The following is a 17270-nucleotide window of genomic DNA, read 5'->3' on the forward strand; positions in this document are numbered from 1 at the left end:
TAGAGTTTCTGCTGAAATGGAAGGGTTTCTCAGAGTAAGTATGAGTCTAGAATATTAATGCTTGGTGTTCTTGGTCCTGAGATATATAATATATTTACATATTGCAATAAGTGTCAGCATGTTATCATGACCTCAAAGTTGAAAGTTTGGTATTTGGACACTACGTTGCAGACCCACAAATAACCTTAAATAACCTTACAAGATGGCAATAGAAAAAAAGTAATAATAGGAATGACAATTAGAGTGAGAATGGATTGTCTAAAAACAAAGTGTGAGGAGATGTTCTTCTGTCTGCACTCACCTTTCCAGTGAGGAGAACACATGGGAGCCACAAGACAACCTGGACCTGGACCTTATCACGAGTACCTGCAGAAACACAAGGAGACGGAGGAGAAGAAGAAGGAAGGCAAGAGGAAAGGTGTCAGGGAGGAGGAGGTGAGTGAAAGAAAGAGGGTACTCCAGACTGAAGAGTCCCAGATATCTAATCTCAATATTAATGAATGCACACAGAGGGTTTCACAAATGTCTTTTAGGATTTATATATCATACCATAATTCCTCAACGAAAAACCGGTAGTCAATTAAACTGCGGCCCTCTGATAGTGGCCGGGGGGGGCGCAACACGGATAAATAAAGGCCGGGAATAATCAGTGAGGATATCTCCTCGGTGGCTTTCTTATAATGTGCAGTCAAGTGTATCGTAATGTACATTTCCTCCAATTAAACTTAACAGATTCAACAATATATTCACACTTTTTTTTTCTGGATTATGGTTCTCATGTAACGTATTTTTTATGATCACATTTTTATTTTTGATCTAATTAAGAAACAAAGAGTGCCAACCAATCCCCAGAGTCGGAGAGGCTGATGACCCCTACAGATACTAGATCAAGTTCAACTGGGGGTCAAACACTCAGTTTCCAGCACTACCAATCCCAGACCATCCCCCGGTTGTTTTTGCCTGGCTCAAGGTCGCTAACAAAAAGGCCACGCAGATATTCAATTAAATTTTAACAGTTATGTCTTTACGCTTTCCATAAAGAGAAGGTCTAGACTGGACTCTGCCATGTTATTTACAGTGAGGAAATTAAGTATTTGAACACCCTGCTATAGTTCTCCCACTTAGAAATCATGGAGGTGTCTCAAATTGTCATTGTAGTTGCATGTCCACTGTAAGAGATATATCTAAAAAAAACTAAATCCAGAAATCACAATGTATGATTTTTTTTAAACTATATATTTGAAAGATACAGCTGCAAATAAGTATTTGAACACCTGAGAAAATCAAGGTTAAAATTTGGTACAGTAGCCTTTGTTTGCAATTACAGAGGTCAAACATTTCCTGTAGTTTTTCACCAGGTTTGCACACACTGCGGAAGGGGTTTTGGCCCACTCCTCCACACAGATCTTCTCTAGATCAGTCTCTCTAACTCACGGAAGGAGGTTGTTCCCCAAAATCTCCAAATGCATTGCCCCGGTCATCATCTCCTTAATATGGGGCAGTCGCCCGGTCCCAGAAAAACACCCCCAAAGCATGATGCACAGTAGGGACACCAAGCTGCTTGGACATGTCTCCGTAGCCCCCATGCTTCACAGTAGGGATGGTGGTCTTGGGATGGTCCTCATAATTCTTCTTCCTCCAAACACGGTTAGTGGAATTCTGACCAAAAAGTTCTATTTTGGTCTCTTCAGACCACATGACTTTCTCCCATGACTCCTCTGGATCATGCAAATGGTCGTTGGCAATTTTAAGACCGGCCTTGACATGTGCTGGTTTAAGCAGGGGAACCTTCCGGGCCATGCATGATTTCAAACAATGACCTCTTAGTGTATTACCAACAGTAACCTTGGAAACGGTGGTCCCAGCTCTTTTCAGGTCATGGACCAGCTCCTCCCGTGTAGTTCTGGGCGGATTTCTCACCTTTCTTAGGATTGTTAAGACCCCACGAGGTGAGATCTTACATGGAGCCCCAGTCCGAGGGAGACTGACAGTCATGTTTAGCTTCTTCCATTTTCTAATGATTGCTCCAACAGTGGACCTTTTTTCACCAAGCTGCTTGGACATGTCCCCGTAGCCCTTTCCAGCCTTGTGGAGGGGGACAATTTAGTCTCTAGTGTCTTTGGACAGCTCTTTGGTCTTGGCCATGTTAGTACTTGGATTCTTACTGATTGTATGGGGTGGACAGGTGTCTTTATGCAGCTAACGACCTCAAAGGGGGTCAGAATTCTAGCTGATAGACAGGTGTTCAAATACTTATTTGCAGCTGTATCATACAAATAAATTGTTAAAGAAATCATACACTGTGATTTCTGGATTTCTTTTTTTAGATAATGTCTCTCACAGTGGACATGCACCTATGATGATAATTTCAGACCCTCCATGATTTCTAATTGGGAGAACTTGCAAAATAGCAGGGTGTTCAAATACTTATTTTCCTCACTGTAGAATATTTTAGAACATGAAGAGTGCATTTGCTTTCATTAAAACATGTCAGCAATTTTCCTTCATTTTGTCATAAATTGAGTGAAGAGTTAAAATTGTAAGTAAGAGAAAATCCAGGGTTCAAAGAAGGTTGTTCACTTACTCTCTCTGTTTCTGTTGCTATAGAAACGGAGAGGAGAGGGACCCAGACGTCACCACTGTCAGCACTGTGAGAAATCCTTCACAACATCTGGATATTTAAAGAGTCATCTGAGAGTTCACACTGGAGAGAATCTACACAGCTGTGATCAATGTGGGGCAGCTTTCACACAACAGTGTTACTTAAAAACACATCAACGCATTCACACTGGAGAGAAGCCGTACAGCTGTGATCAATGTGGGGCAGCTTCACACAGCAGGGACACCTAAAAACACATCAACGCATTCACACTGGAGAGAAGCCGTACAGCTGTGATCAATGTGGGGCAGCTTTCACACGACGGGGTAATCTAAAAATACATCAACGCATTCACACTGGAGAGAAGCCGTACAGCTGTGATCAATGTGAGAAAGGTTTTCTCTAAGTGGTAACCTTGAAAGCCACCGGCGTGTTCACACTGGAGAGAAGCCGTACTGGTGTGATCAATGTGGGAAAACCTTTTCTCACAGTATTAGCCTTAAAAATCACCAGCTCATTCACTCTGCCTTGTTGTGAACATGTTTCAGAGCCAAGCTGTTTCCTCCTCCTCCTCCTCATGCCCTGATAGGTGTGTTCTTATATTCTGATCTTCTCTCCTTATTGAAGGCTGACCAGCAATAACGACCATTTAAGATTAGGAAAAATAACGTGGTTGCTATTAAAACACTACCAAAGGAAACACATTCTTCTGCTTTGAATTAGGCATTCTAGTTGCTAATAGGGTATTGCTGCCCTCTACTGTTTGTTGCCGACCTTCTCATAAATTATTAGTTTTTTACCAAGTCCACAACTGAAAAAGCACACCATCCCAGTGAGAGTAATAAATATAGATTATAAATTGAACAGTCAGCCTAATTAAAGTTCATTTAAAGCTTGGATCCCAAATTACATACAGTGCCTCAAGTCAACCTTGCACAGTGTTCCAGACTCACTAATCCACAGCTGCTGAAGCGCCTCGCATGGATGTCCCTTCATCATCTTTATCCAGCTCCTGACAGTTAAGTGTAATGTAAGCTGTTGGAACCTTGGTTGCCACGGGGTCCAAAACCTTCCTTCAAAATGTGATAAAAGATTTTCCAGCCCCTATGTTCGATCAGCAGAGCAGAGTGGCGCAGCGGAAGCGTGCTGGGCCATAACCCAGAGGTCGATGGATCGAAACCATCCTCTGCTATTTTCTATGCTTTGAATCAGTAGCACGTCTGTTCTAGTCTGTTGCAGCAAGTGTCTGAAGTGAAATTTCCCACCTGCTGAAGGGTTGACTTACTTGCAGGTTGAGATTATTTCATCCCTAAAAAAGAAACTAACCTCTGTAACACCCATAAAAACAATAAAAAAAAAAAATACTACACTGGAGTTAATAATGACTGTAAATAAAATCTGTAAAACATGTAAATTTAAAGTGCTTGTTGTGCTTTCTACCAGTCAGATTACCACAGGAGGTAATATCTTTTGCAGCTCTTTTAAAGACTCTACCATAATACCTGCTGGAGATGCCAGGTCCTCATACATGTAAAGCATGAGCTCTACCACTGAGCTACATCCCCTGAAGATTTTGAAATTCTTTTGACTTTTTTCTGAGATCGACTTAGACTTATCTTTATTAATCCTTTTGGGATGACTCTCGCAAGGAAATTGAAATATGTTGTTTATGGCTTTAAAACCTGTAAATGCAACTGCGGTGGCTGGAAATCAAACCTGGGCAAAATGATTGCACTGCTATGGTATAAATCATAGTCGAAAAGTAACACTCCTGTTGCCTTTCTGCTGGACAACACAACATTCACTGCAAATCTTGTAACACAGACCGATAATAAATGGTGGAGCCAGTCGGCTTCCAGTACCTATGAAGTAACACAACAATGTTCATGAAGGCACATCTGCAATTAGGGTTAGTGTGATGTGTCATTGGTTTGCTATTACTCTAAAAGAATACTTTTCATTGTTGGCAGGATTCGAACCTGCGCGGGGAGACCCCAATGGATTTCTAGTCCATCGCCTTAACCACTCGGCCACAACAACATGAAACATGTTATTACCTGTTTGCACAAATGTTCATAAACTTTTCAGTTGGTTACTAGTAGTTACCAGACACGGGCAAAGTGCAAATTGTGGTGCACTGCCTATGTCTGTGGATCCTCGTGGAGTCAGCTTGATTGATTGATATGCTCCCTTATTTGTACCATAACAGAGATCTAAAATTTTATCAAATCGGGTTGGGCAAGTAACCTTTCTGGTTACTTCTTGACAAATAAAGCAAGTAACATCACAATGAAAACTACTGTGATGGCTGGGAATCAAACCCAGGTCAACTGCTTGGAAGGCAGCTATGCTCAACACTATACCACCATCACTAGACAAGACAATTGGTGTCCTTAAACGTTGGCTTTTTCCTTTTTATTAAATTAAGGCATTAAGATCAATTTCCGAAAGATGATTTTTTTGCAAAGATTGCAAAGCCAGAAATCTTGGTGTAGTCGTGGCCTTAAATTTTAACAGCCACATTAAGACAATTACAAAGTCAGCCTATTATCACCTTAAGAATATATCATGGGTTAAAGGACGTATGTGTCAACAGGATTTGGAAAAACTTGGAAGAAAGTCACCAGGGTGGCAATGTGCTTGACAATGGCAATACATTGCACGGGATGTGAAGGCAATGTGTAATACAGCCCAAATCCTATGGTGGGAATCAAGATCCACCAACGTTTCTGTCCACAATGTCCACCTGAATCCAGAAATGTCCCTGCCAGATGGGAAATAGACTGACAATTGGGTCAGCATTGTGCAATTATCTTCTAAATGTCCCAACTGAGTCCACAGATATACCTGCCAGATGGGAAATAAACTGATAACTGTCTTCATGGTCTAAACGTGTCAAATATTGCCGTACAATGCCCACATTGAGTCCAGATGTGTCCGTTTTGGTTCCTGATCCATGATATTACCCCAAAGGTTCACAACTAGGCCAAGGGCAACTGGACTTGGTAAAAGGTCCTCCTCCGAAGTTTTGTCTCTCATCCAAGAGACTTCTTTAGTGATTTTTTTTACACAGAAAGGGTTGGACACAGTGTCCAATCCCCCACCCATATCTGACAGTTGAAAGCTGTGGGGAAAGGGGGGTTCCAAAGCTAATACACATGGAGTAGAAAATCAACAAATAATTGTGATCTCCATGTTGATCGATCATTTTGGCCATAATCTTGCAGCCCAAAGAGATCTAATTTTTGATCCAACCAGGTTGGGCAAGTAACCTTTCTGCTGACTTCACTCAAAGAAAGCTACTGCGATGGCTGGGAATCAAACCCAGGTCAACTGCTTGGAAGGCAGCTATGCTCACCACTATACCACCATCACTGGGCAATACAACGTTCACTTCAATTCTTGTAATACATCTGGGCATTGAGACTGAAAGTGCGCTCTATCACTGAAATTCCCTCCAGGTGGTCCTGTGTTATCACATTCACAAGAATGGGAAGTGTGTGGGTATGTACTAGCTCCCTTCGATAGTTTTGTTGGTAGAGCGGAGGACTGTAGAAGTATAAAGTTGACATCCTTAGGTTGCTGGTTCAAATCTGGCTCGAGGAGCAGTCTCTTCCAGAGTTTCCCTTCAGGGATTAATAAAGTATTTCTGATTCTGATGTAGAGATGGACAGACGACCCGAAAGCATAATACTTATTGCCGAGACATAACAAGAAACAAAAAAAAGACATGATGGAGATAGAGTTAAAGAACCTTTTTAAAGAACCCAAATTTTGTCGCTCAATATGGCATTCTATGCATCCAGGGCCAAATGTTTTACCATTTCATCCACTACGGGCCCCTAAGGAAACATGTGACTGTGAACTCTTGTTACCCATAGCAACGACAGGTAACAACGAGTGGAAGTACTTCTCTCTTTTCGTATAATTGCCACTATACGGCCCAGTTTAATCTCGGTAAACTTTGCTGAAATCCTGCAAACAGCTGCAATGACTGTTCATCTGCGTGGATTTTAAAATCTATATGTCAACCCCGTCTTGCCCGTTTTATATGGAATTATGTCAATTTGCGCTTTTTATCTGTTATACGTAACAACCTGGATGCAACAAAGAACCCTTTTCTCCTGTTTGTACACAACCCAAAGTTTTACAAAACAAAAGATAACTTTTACCAAAACCCTTCAGTTAAATCCCAGTCAGTAACTTTACATGTGTTTACAATGAAGAGGCTCACAAAACACTGTACTTGCAATTGCATTTCTCATGCACATTCATGTCCTCTTAAATACAAAGAACTATAGTTCTTTATTCTCAATATCAACTCTTAGACATCAAATGAATTCAATTGTTGTCACAAGTGGGATTTGAACCCACACCTCCAGTGGAGACTGCGACCTGAACGCAGCGCCTTGGACCGCTCGGCCATCCTGACTGATCCAACAGATGTCCAGTAGGACCTGTCTCAAAAATTATAATATAGTAAATTAAACATGTCATGATATAGTAGGCTCTCAGTCATCCATGTCATAGTTAACAAGGGAAGGTTTCTCAACTGTCAGCCCAAATATATGGGCGTTCATGGGGACATGGAAGAAAGTCCATCAAGACCCATCAATGTTTCTGTCCACAAGTCCACCTGAATCCAAAAATGTCCCTGCCAGATGGGAAATAAACTGATAACTGTCTTCATGGTCTAAACGTGTCAAATATTGCCGTACAATGCCTACATTGAGTCCAGATGTGTCCGTTTTGGTTCCTGATCCATGCTATTACCCCAAAAGTCCACAACTAGGCAGAGGGCAACTGGACTTGGTAAAAGGTCCTCCGCAAAACTTTTGTCTCTCATCCAAGAGACTTCTTTAGTTGTTTTTTAAACAGAAAGGGTTGGCCACAGTGCCCACTCCCCCACCCATATCTGACAATTGAAAGCTGTGGGGAAAGGGGGGTTCCAAAGCTAATAGACCATTCAACAAGCAATTCTGATGCACTATACTGGCCCATTGTATACTCTGACTGTGGCAAGTTCAAATTTCAGTGATACCTAATGTTTATGGTGATTACGAGACTGAATGCAAAGTGTGTTTCCCCCATGTAACTCAAAGCCTATCACTTCCAGTCAATACTGTCAAATGTGGAGCTCCTTCAAGTTACATTAAAAACCAGGTGACACCTCAAAATGTCCCCACCATCATACTGTTTACAGTATAAATGGCCAAGGACATTTAACCTGTAAGCTTACTTTAAACTGGACGTTTAAAGTTTTAAGGTTGATCTTTTTTCACCTGTGCTGTGGCTTAAAAACAGGTTCCACTGAGATATGAACTCAGATCACTGGATTCAGAGTCCAAAGTGCTAACCATTACACCATGGAACCTTTAAAACTGCTGTAAGTGTTTGCTAGGCAGTTTCTTTCATAATATCCACATGTATGATATTGAAGGCACACAACAATCACGATGAAGCAACAACTATCGGCCAACTTAAGTCATTTAGTTAGCTAAGCGTTCAGAGGATGTGGGAAAAAGCAAAGTCAAGAAACAGGTTTTAAAGGACTTGCCACTGACATGTTCTGTTCACAATGTCCACCTGAATCCAGAATTGTCCCTGCCAGATGGGAAATAGACTGACAATTGGGTCAACATTGTGTGACATTTGTCTCATCCAAGAGACTTCTTTAGTGATTTTTTTTACACAGAAAGGTTTGGACACAGTGCCACTCCCCACCCATATCTGACAGTTGAAAGCTGTGGGGAAAGGGGGGTTTCAAAGCTAAAAGACATAGAGTAGAAAATCAAAAAATAATTGTGATAATTAATCTTGATCTCCATTTTGATCAATCATTTTGGCCATAATCGTGCAGCACAAAGAGATCTAATGTTTTATCAAACCAGGTTGGGCAAGTAACCTTTCTGCTGACTTCTTGTAAAAAAAGCAAATAACATCACTCAAAGAAAGCTACTGTGATGGCTGGGAATCAAACCCAGGTCAACTGCTTGGAAGGCAGCGATGCTCACCACTATACCACCATCACTTAGTATTACAATGTTCACTTCAAATCTTGTAATACATCTGGGCATTGAGACTGGAAGTGCGCTCTATCACTGAAAGTCCCTCCAGGGGGTCCTGTGTTATCACAATCACAAGAATGGGTTGTGTGTGTAAATGTGTCAGCTCCCTTCGATAGCTCAGTTGGTAGAGCAGAGGACTGAAGAGACATAAAGCTGAAATCCTTAGGTCTCTGGTTCAGATCCAGCTCGAAGGAGCACTCTTTTCATAGCAGTCCTGTAAAAAAAGCTTCACAGGAAAAGAGGACACGCCACTGACAGAGTAATAATGAAAGATCGCCTCTGATTTCTTTCTGAAACACCAGCCACTGGAATATTACAAGTGTCTTACACAGTTTGGGGAAAAAGGAAGAAAGGGGGGATGGGTGTAGAGAAAGAGACAGGAGCTAAGTGGCACGGTGGTGATGAAGCAGAAAGTTGCCGATTGAATGGGATGTCTTTATGCGCATGAAAGGCAGAGGCGCGAGATCTGTCTCGTTATAAGGCTGACTGAGAATTTGACAGGAGATATTTGGAGATACTGCCAGCCATTACTAGACATCTACGGTCACCTTTAGACACTATGTAGCATTTGTGTTGTCTTGTTACCAGACAAATATCACAATATAAGTCAACGTTATGATTTCCTAATTTTTTCAAAGGAGAAATAAAGTGTTAATTTGGTAATAGGAAATAAATTCCTGCTTCATTGTACTCCATCAATAAATATCATTATTGATTTATTTTTACAGACTTTGCTCTCATGTTGACTGGAGGATACATTTCACATTGTTGCATGTTCAGCTGACAAGCTGTGCACTGACTAGTACTACTGGTTACATTAACAATACATTGAAATTAATTAATTGAAAGTGTATTAGTAAAGTATTTTAACAATGCAGCAATTTCCCCAATAACTTTAACCTCTCTTTCATCACGGTTCCTCAAACGGTACCTGTTTTTCCACAACGTGTTTTCATTCATGAATTGCAAGCATTAAATCGTCACCAACACGTGCAGCACATCATTAGAAAGCTTAAAGTCTTGTGATTCCATCAAGCCCCCGCACAAGCATAAGGTGACTTACAGCGGTATAATCACGTTATAAAGTTAAAGCTTCTGTTAAGAAACTACTGCTATACCTGTGAAATGAAGCAACAAGCTTAAAACACACAAAAGCTCAGAACAGGCTGAAAAGCAAGTTTCCAGTATGGAGATTTGTGTTTTAAAGTTCTGTTAAGAACTACAGTAAATCTGTTGAAATGCCTGAAACAAGGTAAAAACATCACAAACAGCTCAGAAGAGGCTGAAAAGCACGTTTCCAGCATGGAGATGTGTTTTTAAAGCTTCTGTTAAGAAACTACTGTATACCTGTTGAAATGACAGCAACAGCTTAAAACATCACAAAAAGCTCAAATAAGGCTGAAAAGCACGTTTCCAGCATGGAGATGTGGTTTTAAAGCTTCTGTTAAGAAACTACTGTAGACCTGTTGAAATGACCGCAACAGGCTTAAAACATCACAAACAGCTCAGAAGAGGCTGAAAAGCACGTTTCCAGCATTGAAATGTGGCTTTTAAAGCTTCTGTTAAGAAACTAATGTATACCTGTTGAAATGACAGCAACACGCTTAAAACATCACAAACAGCTCAGATTAGGCTGAAAAGCACGTTTCCAGCATGGAGATGTGTGTTTTAAAGGTTATGTTAAAAACTACTGTAAACCTGTTGAAATCACAGCAACAAGCTTAAAACATCACAAACAGCTCAGAACAGGCTGAAAAGCAAGTTTCCAGCATGGAGATGTGTGTCTTAAAGCTTCTCTTAAGAAACTAATGTATACCTGTTGAAATGACAGCAACAAGCTTAAAACATCACAACAGCTCAGAAGAGGCTGAAAAGCACGTTTCCAGCATTGATATGTGGCTTTTAAAGCTTCTGTTAAGAACAAACTGTATACTTGTTGAAATGCCTGAAACAAGGTTAAAACATCACAAACAGCTCAGAAGAGGCTGAAAAGCACGTTTCCAGCATGGAGATGTGTGTTTTAAAGCTTCTGTTAAGAAACTACTGTGTACCTGTTGAAATGACAGCAACAAGCTTAAAACATCACAAAAAGCTCAAATAAGGCTGAAAAGCACGTTTCCAGCATGGAGATGTGTGTTTTAAAGCTTCTGTTAAGAAACTACTGTATACCTGTTGAAATGACAGCAAAGAGCTTAAAACATCACAAAAAGCTCAGAACAGGCTGAACAGCAAGTTTCCAGTATGGAGATGTGTGTTTTAAAGCTTCTGTTTAAGAAACTACTGTAAACCTGTTGAATCACAGCAACAAGCTTAAAACATCACAAACAGCTCAGAAGAGGCTGAAAAGCACGTTTCCAGCATTGAAATGTGGCTTTTAAAGCTTCTGTTAAGAAACTACTGTAAACCTGTTGAAATCACAGCAACAAGCTTAAAACATCACAAAAAGCTCAAATAAGGCTGAAAAGCACGTTTCCAGCATGGAGATGTGTGTTTTAAGAACACTGCACCGTTTCTGTCTAAATGAGCGTGCATCCCTACCTTTGTCCTTGTGTCTTTATCCACAGCGTTGAAAGATCGCCGTAAACGTGGTTGTCCTACTTCGTCAACATGCCAAGGTAATAGAATATCCAAGCCTTGTAATCCATAATTATCTGGTCCCTCACAATCTTGTAGTTTCTGGCCAAGTTTCGACGTAGAGAAATCTAGATAGTGCATCATTTCTCAGTTTTGATCGTGTGTATCTTTTTTTTGTGTGCACGCTACATTCTCACTCCGCACACCGTCAGAATCTGTGGCATCTGCAGTTTCCAATGAACTTTGTTCTCACCAATAGCATCAGTATTTCTCAAGATACTCCCAAGGTAAGCCAATGAAATCTCACAGTCCCCATTGGGCCAACGTGGAAAAAACTGACAGCATATCCCACCAGTCAGAGAAAGAGGTCATAAAACTGGCATTCCTGTGTAGCCAATAAGGAGACGAGTTGAATGATATCAACATGGCCAAAACAACTATCCCTGGGGTGGTCTCAGCCCTTTCATTGTAAAAATAAGGCCGTCTTATGGCATTCAACATTTCATCAAATTATGATTACTTATTCCTATAATCTATGTATGTACTTCTTTTTAGGCATGTGTGTGAGTGATGTGGATGTGTTTTTGTATTCAAAGGTTGTATTTTAGCACTTTTTGGGCTTTTTAGAAATAAGAAATGAGACAAACGCACAGACATATCTGTAGAAAAACATTCATATAAAATCCATTTTATAAGTCATTTTCTTCAGGATGTTTTCTGTTCTAAGTTGAGATATGTGGCTAGGGTACTATTTTTAGTATGTAGCCCATGTAATTGCTTACAGTAGTGCTTTTTATTAATTTTTCAGATGATTTACTTGGACGGAAATAGAAATTCTGTGTTCTAACCTCTGTAGCTCTGTGTCAGTAAGGCCTAGTGTCACAATGCCACTAGAAACAACAAGTTGAGAGTGTTAGCTTCACAATGAACTCAGGGTCATCACAGAGGCCAAAGTATGTGGAAACTGCAGCATGTTTTAGGGGGTAAAAATGTAGGTGAGAAAATCATATATTTTCAAGTGCATTAAAGGGGACATATATGCTCATTTTAAAGTTTGTACTTGGGTTTCTACTGAAACGTGCGTAAACATTAAAGAAATACGTACCTTCCCAGATTCCCCTAGGTCTGAGGCCGGTAACAAATACTGGCACGGCACTACAGTGGTGTGAAAGTGTTTGCCCCCTTCCTCATTTCCTGTTCCTTTGCATGTTTGTCACACTTAAGGGTTTCGGAACATCAAACCAATTTAAACAATAGTCAAGGACAACACAAGTAAACACAAAATGCAATTTGTAAATGAAGGTGTTTATTATTAAAGGTGAAAAAAAATCCAAACCATCATGGCCCTGTGTGAAAAGTGATTGCCCCCCTTGTTAAAACATACTATAACTGTGGTTGTCCACACCTGAGTTAATTTCTCTTAGCCACACCCAGGCCTAATTATTGCCACACCTGTTCACAATCAAGGCATCACTTAAATAGGAGCTGCTTGACACAGTAAGATCCACCAGAAGATCCTAAAAGCTACACATCATGCCGAGACCCAAAGATTCCGGAACAATTGAGAAAGAAAGTAATTGAGATCTATCAGTCTGGAAAGGGTTATAAAGCCATTTCCAAAGCTTTGGGAATCCAGCGAACCACAGTGAGAGCCATTATCCACAAATGGCGAAGACATGGAACAGTGTGAACCTTCCCAGGAGTGGCCGGCCGCCCAAAATTACCCCAAGAGCGCAGCGACGACTCATCCAAGAGGTCACAAAAGACCCCACAACAACGTCCAAAGAACTGCAGGCCTCACTTGCCTCAGTTAAGGTCAGCGTTCATGCCTCCACCATCAGGAAAAGACTGGGCAAAAATGGCCTGCATGGCAGAGTTCCAGGAGAAAACCACTGCTGAGCAAAAAGAACATCAAAGCTCGTCTCATTTCTCCCACAACACATCTTGATGATCCCCAAGACTTTGGGACAACATTCTGTGGGCCGATGAGACAAAAGTGCAACTCTTGGAAGGTGTGTGTCCAAGTATATCTGCGTAGAAGGAACACTGCATTTCATAAAAAGAACATTATACCAACAGTAAAATGGTGGTGGTAGTGTGATGGCTGGGCTGTTTTGCTGCTTCAGGACCTGGAAGACTTGCCGTGATAAAAGGAACTATGATTCTGCTGTCTACCAAGAGATCCTGAAGGAGAAAGTCCGACTATCTGTTTTGTGTACTCAAGCTGAAACGAACTTGGGTTCTGCAGCAGGACAATGATCCTAAACACACCAGCAAGTCCACCACCGAATGGCTGAAGAAAACAAAATGAAGACTTGGAGTGGCAATGTACTGGTCCCCTTCTCAACACACTTTGGGCAACCACATTGCTTTGATATTTGCTTTGGCTTGGTGTGAGTGCACCGGCATGTTTTACCATGGGTCTTAGTGGCTGTGAGAGCTTCCACCATCTTTGCCAGAGCATCAACCTTAGCGCTCAGCTCCACTACTGCTTTTTTATGTTTATTCTTTGATTTGTAGTCTGTGTGTTTCTCCGTGTCCTTCTCTGACTCAAGATGAGCAATGTGAGCGTGAGTTACCTTTTGGCGGGCACAGTGTCCTAGCCTCAACTGTCTCTCACTTCCCTCACTAGATACTTTGTTGACTTGCATTAGGCCCTGGTTTATAGCATCTACAGATGGCCCCAACAAAAAGCACCTGGAGCTCAGCGCCAGTGTTTCAGTTAAATCTGTTAAAAAGTGTTAGGATAACTAAAATGTATTCTGCAATATCGAGATGAATTCTGATACTTTAAACGTATGTAAAATTACAAAATAGATTCATAACAAATTAAACAATTTTTCTTAGAACAAAGAGTTATATCAACTGACAGTCAAATTGGAGTGGTCAAGCGCCCTGAGCGGTTGGGAGGGTACAGTGCCTTGTTCAAGAGCACCTGGCAGTGCCCAGGAGGTGAAGTGCCACCAATTCACACTCCGTTCTTTGGTGCGCATGGGGACTTATACCGGTAACCTTCTGGTTCCTAACCCAACTCCATACAGACTGAGCTATTGCCCTCCCCCAAACATTTGACCCTGACGTGATTTGAACACGCAACCTTCTGATCTGAAGTCAGACGCGCTACCGTTGCATTGCTGTGTTGATGTGAATATGCATTAATCAAAAAAAAGTTGATGTGTATATGCAATAATCTAAAAGAAAGTAGATGTGTATATTTACTGATCAGTAGCCCTTGTAGTGCAACGGTTCGCGTCTGACTCCAGATCAGAAGGCTGCGTGTTCAAATCACGTCGGGGTTAATGTTTAGGTGTTTGCAGTCACTCAATCTGTTGGGATGTGGTTTGGGAACTGGATGGTTTAAGTCCCCATGTGACCAAAGTGTCATTGGAGGCTGGAGAAATGCCACTTCACCTCCTAGGCCCCACCAGTGCTCTTAAGCAAGGCATTGTACCCCCCAACTGCTCAGGTGCCAAACCTGTCAGTTGAAATAACCATTTGTTGTCAGAAAACTTGTTAATTTGTTGTGAATCTATTTTATAATTTTACATATGTTTGAAATATCAGAATTCTATTGATATTGCAGTATTCATAATCAATATTGCAATATCACATTTTGTCAATATTGTGCAGCCCTAGTGTGTGTGGGTGTGTGTTGTGTGTGTGGGTTGTGTGTGTGTGTGGTTGTGTGTGTGTGTTGTGTGTGTGTGGTGTGTTGTTGTGTGTGTGTGTGTGTGGTGTGTGTGTGTGTGTGTGTGTGTGTGTGTGTGTGTGTGTGTGTGTGTGTGGTGTGTTGTGTGTGGTGTGTGTGTGTGGTGTGTGTGTGTGTGTGTGTGTGTGTGTGTGTGTGTGTGTGTGCGGAGGGGGACTGCTAAATGTCAGGGGCTGGGAGGAGATAGATGCAGAACAACGTGGTAGTACAGTGTGTGAGTGAGTGAGAGAGACAAATAGAAAGCTTCAAGTAGACTCTAATAATATAAATCATATTGTTTCTTCCACTTATTAAAATATCTGACTTTATTGCCACTATCTGTTTCTATCTACTTCTCTACCATATTTATGATGTGTGATTTGTAAAATACCAATCATAGACTACGTCACATAAAAAAACACCTCTGTCCCTGTTCATTTAGCAGCCCCACTCCCAACACACACAGACACACACAGACACACACACACACACACACACTAGGGCTGCACGATATTGACAAAATGTGATATTGCAATATTGATTATGAATACTGCAATATTGATATGTTTTCTGATATTTTTAAACATATGTAAAATTACAAAAAAGATTCATAACAAATTAAACAAGTTTTCTTACAACGAAAGGGTTATTTCTACTGACAGTCTGCCGTTGCGCCACAAGGTCTACTTACTAATGCATATACACATCAACTTTCTTTTTGATTAATGCATATACACATCAACTTTCTTTTAAACTGCAGTTCTGGAATGTTAAGCTGCAGTTCTAGAACAATAGGTTGAAGTTTTAGAATTTGAACATGCATTGTCACCAGACTTTAGTTTGATCTGAGGAACAGGAGGTCAGCACAGGCCATGATCGTAGAATGCAGGCACATTTTAGTCTGGTAAATTACAGGGATTTTTACACTGGGATGGAACTGCTAATCTTGCAATTGACAGACGATCCACACAATTTTACAGTGCAGAACTCAGGCCCAACGTGGGGCTTGAACCCACACCCTGACATTAAGAGTCTCATGCTCTACCGCCTGAGCAAGACAGGCGCTTCTTGCTTTTCAAGTTGCGGTCCAAAAATTTTACTAAAAAGTTCTGAAATGTTACAGTTCTAGAATGTTACTTTGCAGTTCTAGAATGTTAAGTTGAAGTTCTAGAATGTTAAGCTGCCATTCTACAATGTTAGCTTTAATTTCTAGAATGTTAAGCTGCAGTTCTAGAATGTTAGGTTGAAGTTCTAGAATGTAAAGATGCAGTTCTAGAAATTAAGCTTTCATTCTAGAAATTTGAGTTGCAATTCAAGAACAATAGGTTGAAGTTTTAGATTTTTTATAAAATGCATTCCCAAAAGGTTGCTCATAGTCCTAAAAGGTTACATTGTAGTTCTAGAATGGTAAGCTGCAGTTCTAGAATGTTAGGTTAAGTTCTAGAATGTTAGGTTTAAGTTCACGAATGTTAAGCTGCAGTTCTGGAATGTTAAGTTGCAGTTGTAGAACAATAGGTTGTAGTTTTAGAATTTTAAAAGTTATGGTCCTAAAATGTTACTTACAGTTCTACAATGTTATTTGTAGTTCTAGAATGTTAGATTTAATTTCTAGAATGTTAAGCTGTCAATCTAGAATATTAGGTAAACTTCAAGAACGTTAACCTGCAGTTCTAGAATGTTAAATTGCAGTTCTGGAACAATAGGTTGAAGTTTCAGAACAGGCCATGATTGTAGAATGCATGTACATCTTAGTCTGGTAAATTACAGGGATTTTTACACTGGGATGGAACTGCTAATCTTGCGATTGACAGAGGATCGGCCCACTATATGTGCAGAACTCAGGCATTCCCACTCTCTAAAAGACTACTGCCCAACGTGGGGCTTGACCCACGACCCTGAGATCAAGAGTCTCATGCTCTACCGACTGAGCCAGCCAGGCAATTCTCAAGTTCAGAGTTGCAGTCTAAAAATTTTACTTAAAGTTCTGAAATGTTGCAGTTCTAGAATGTTACTTGGCAGTTCTAGAATGTTAGGTTGAAGTTCTAGAATGTTGAGCTGCCATTCTACAATGTTAGCTTTAAATTCTAGAATGTTAGCTGCAGTTCTAGAAAGTTAGGTTGAAGTTCTAGAATGTAAAGTGTTATTGTTTTAGGGAGCAGATTTACAGCCGTACACGTTGCAAATCAGTGACTCACCTTTGCCGCCATCAAAGATGCCATTGGCTTGCAGGTAGTGTGGCCTAGTGGCCTGAGGCACTGGATTAAAGCTCCAGTCTCGCTAGAGGCGTGGATTCAAATCCCACCTCTACCTTTTGCATATATTACATAGCTGAAAGCCACCA

General features: G+C 40.8%; 2 non-coding genes across 2 annotated transcripts; one reads left to right on the forward strand and one right to left on the reverse strand.

Moving 5' to 3' along the window:
* Nucleotides 1-4557: 4557 nt before the first annotated feature.
* On the reverse strand, nucleotides 4558-4639 carry trnas-aga (transfer RNA serine (anticodon AGA)). The gene has a single exon. It is a non-coding gene; the product is annotated as a tRNA-Ser (tRNA).
* Nucleotides 4640-8773: 4134 nt separating this feature from the next.
* Nucleotides 8774-8861, forward strand: trnaf-gaa (transfer RNA phenylalanine (anticodon GAA)). Its single transcript is given in 2 exon segments — nucleotides 8774-8810; nucleotides 8826-8861. It is a non-coding gene; the product is annotated as a tRNA-Phe (tRNA).
* The last annotated feature ends 8409 nt before the right edge of the window (nucleotides 8862-17270 follow it).

Source organism: Etheostoma spectabile, unplaced genomic scaffold (genome assembly GCF_008692095.1).
Source record: "Etheostoma spectabile isolate EspeVRDwgs_2016 unplaced genomic scaffold, UIUC_Espe_1.0 scaffold00001427, whole genome shotgun sequence".
Lineage (NCBI taxonomy): Eukaryota > Metazoa > Chordata > Actinopteri > Perciformes > Percidae > Etheostoma > Etheostoma spectabile.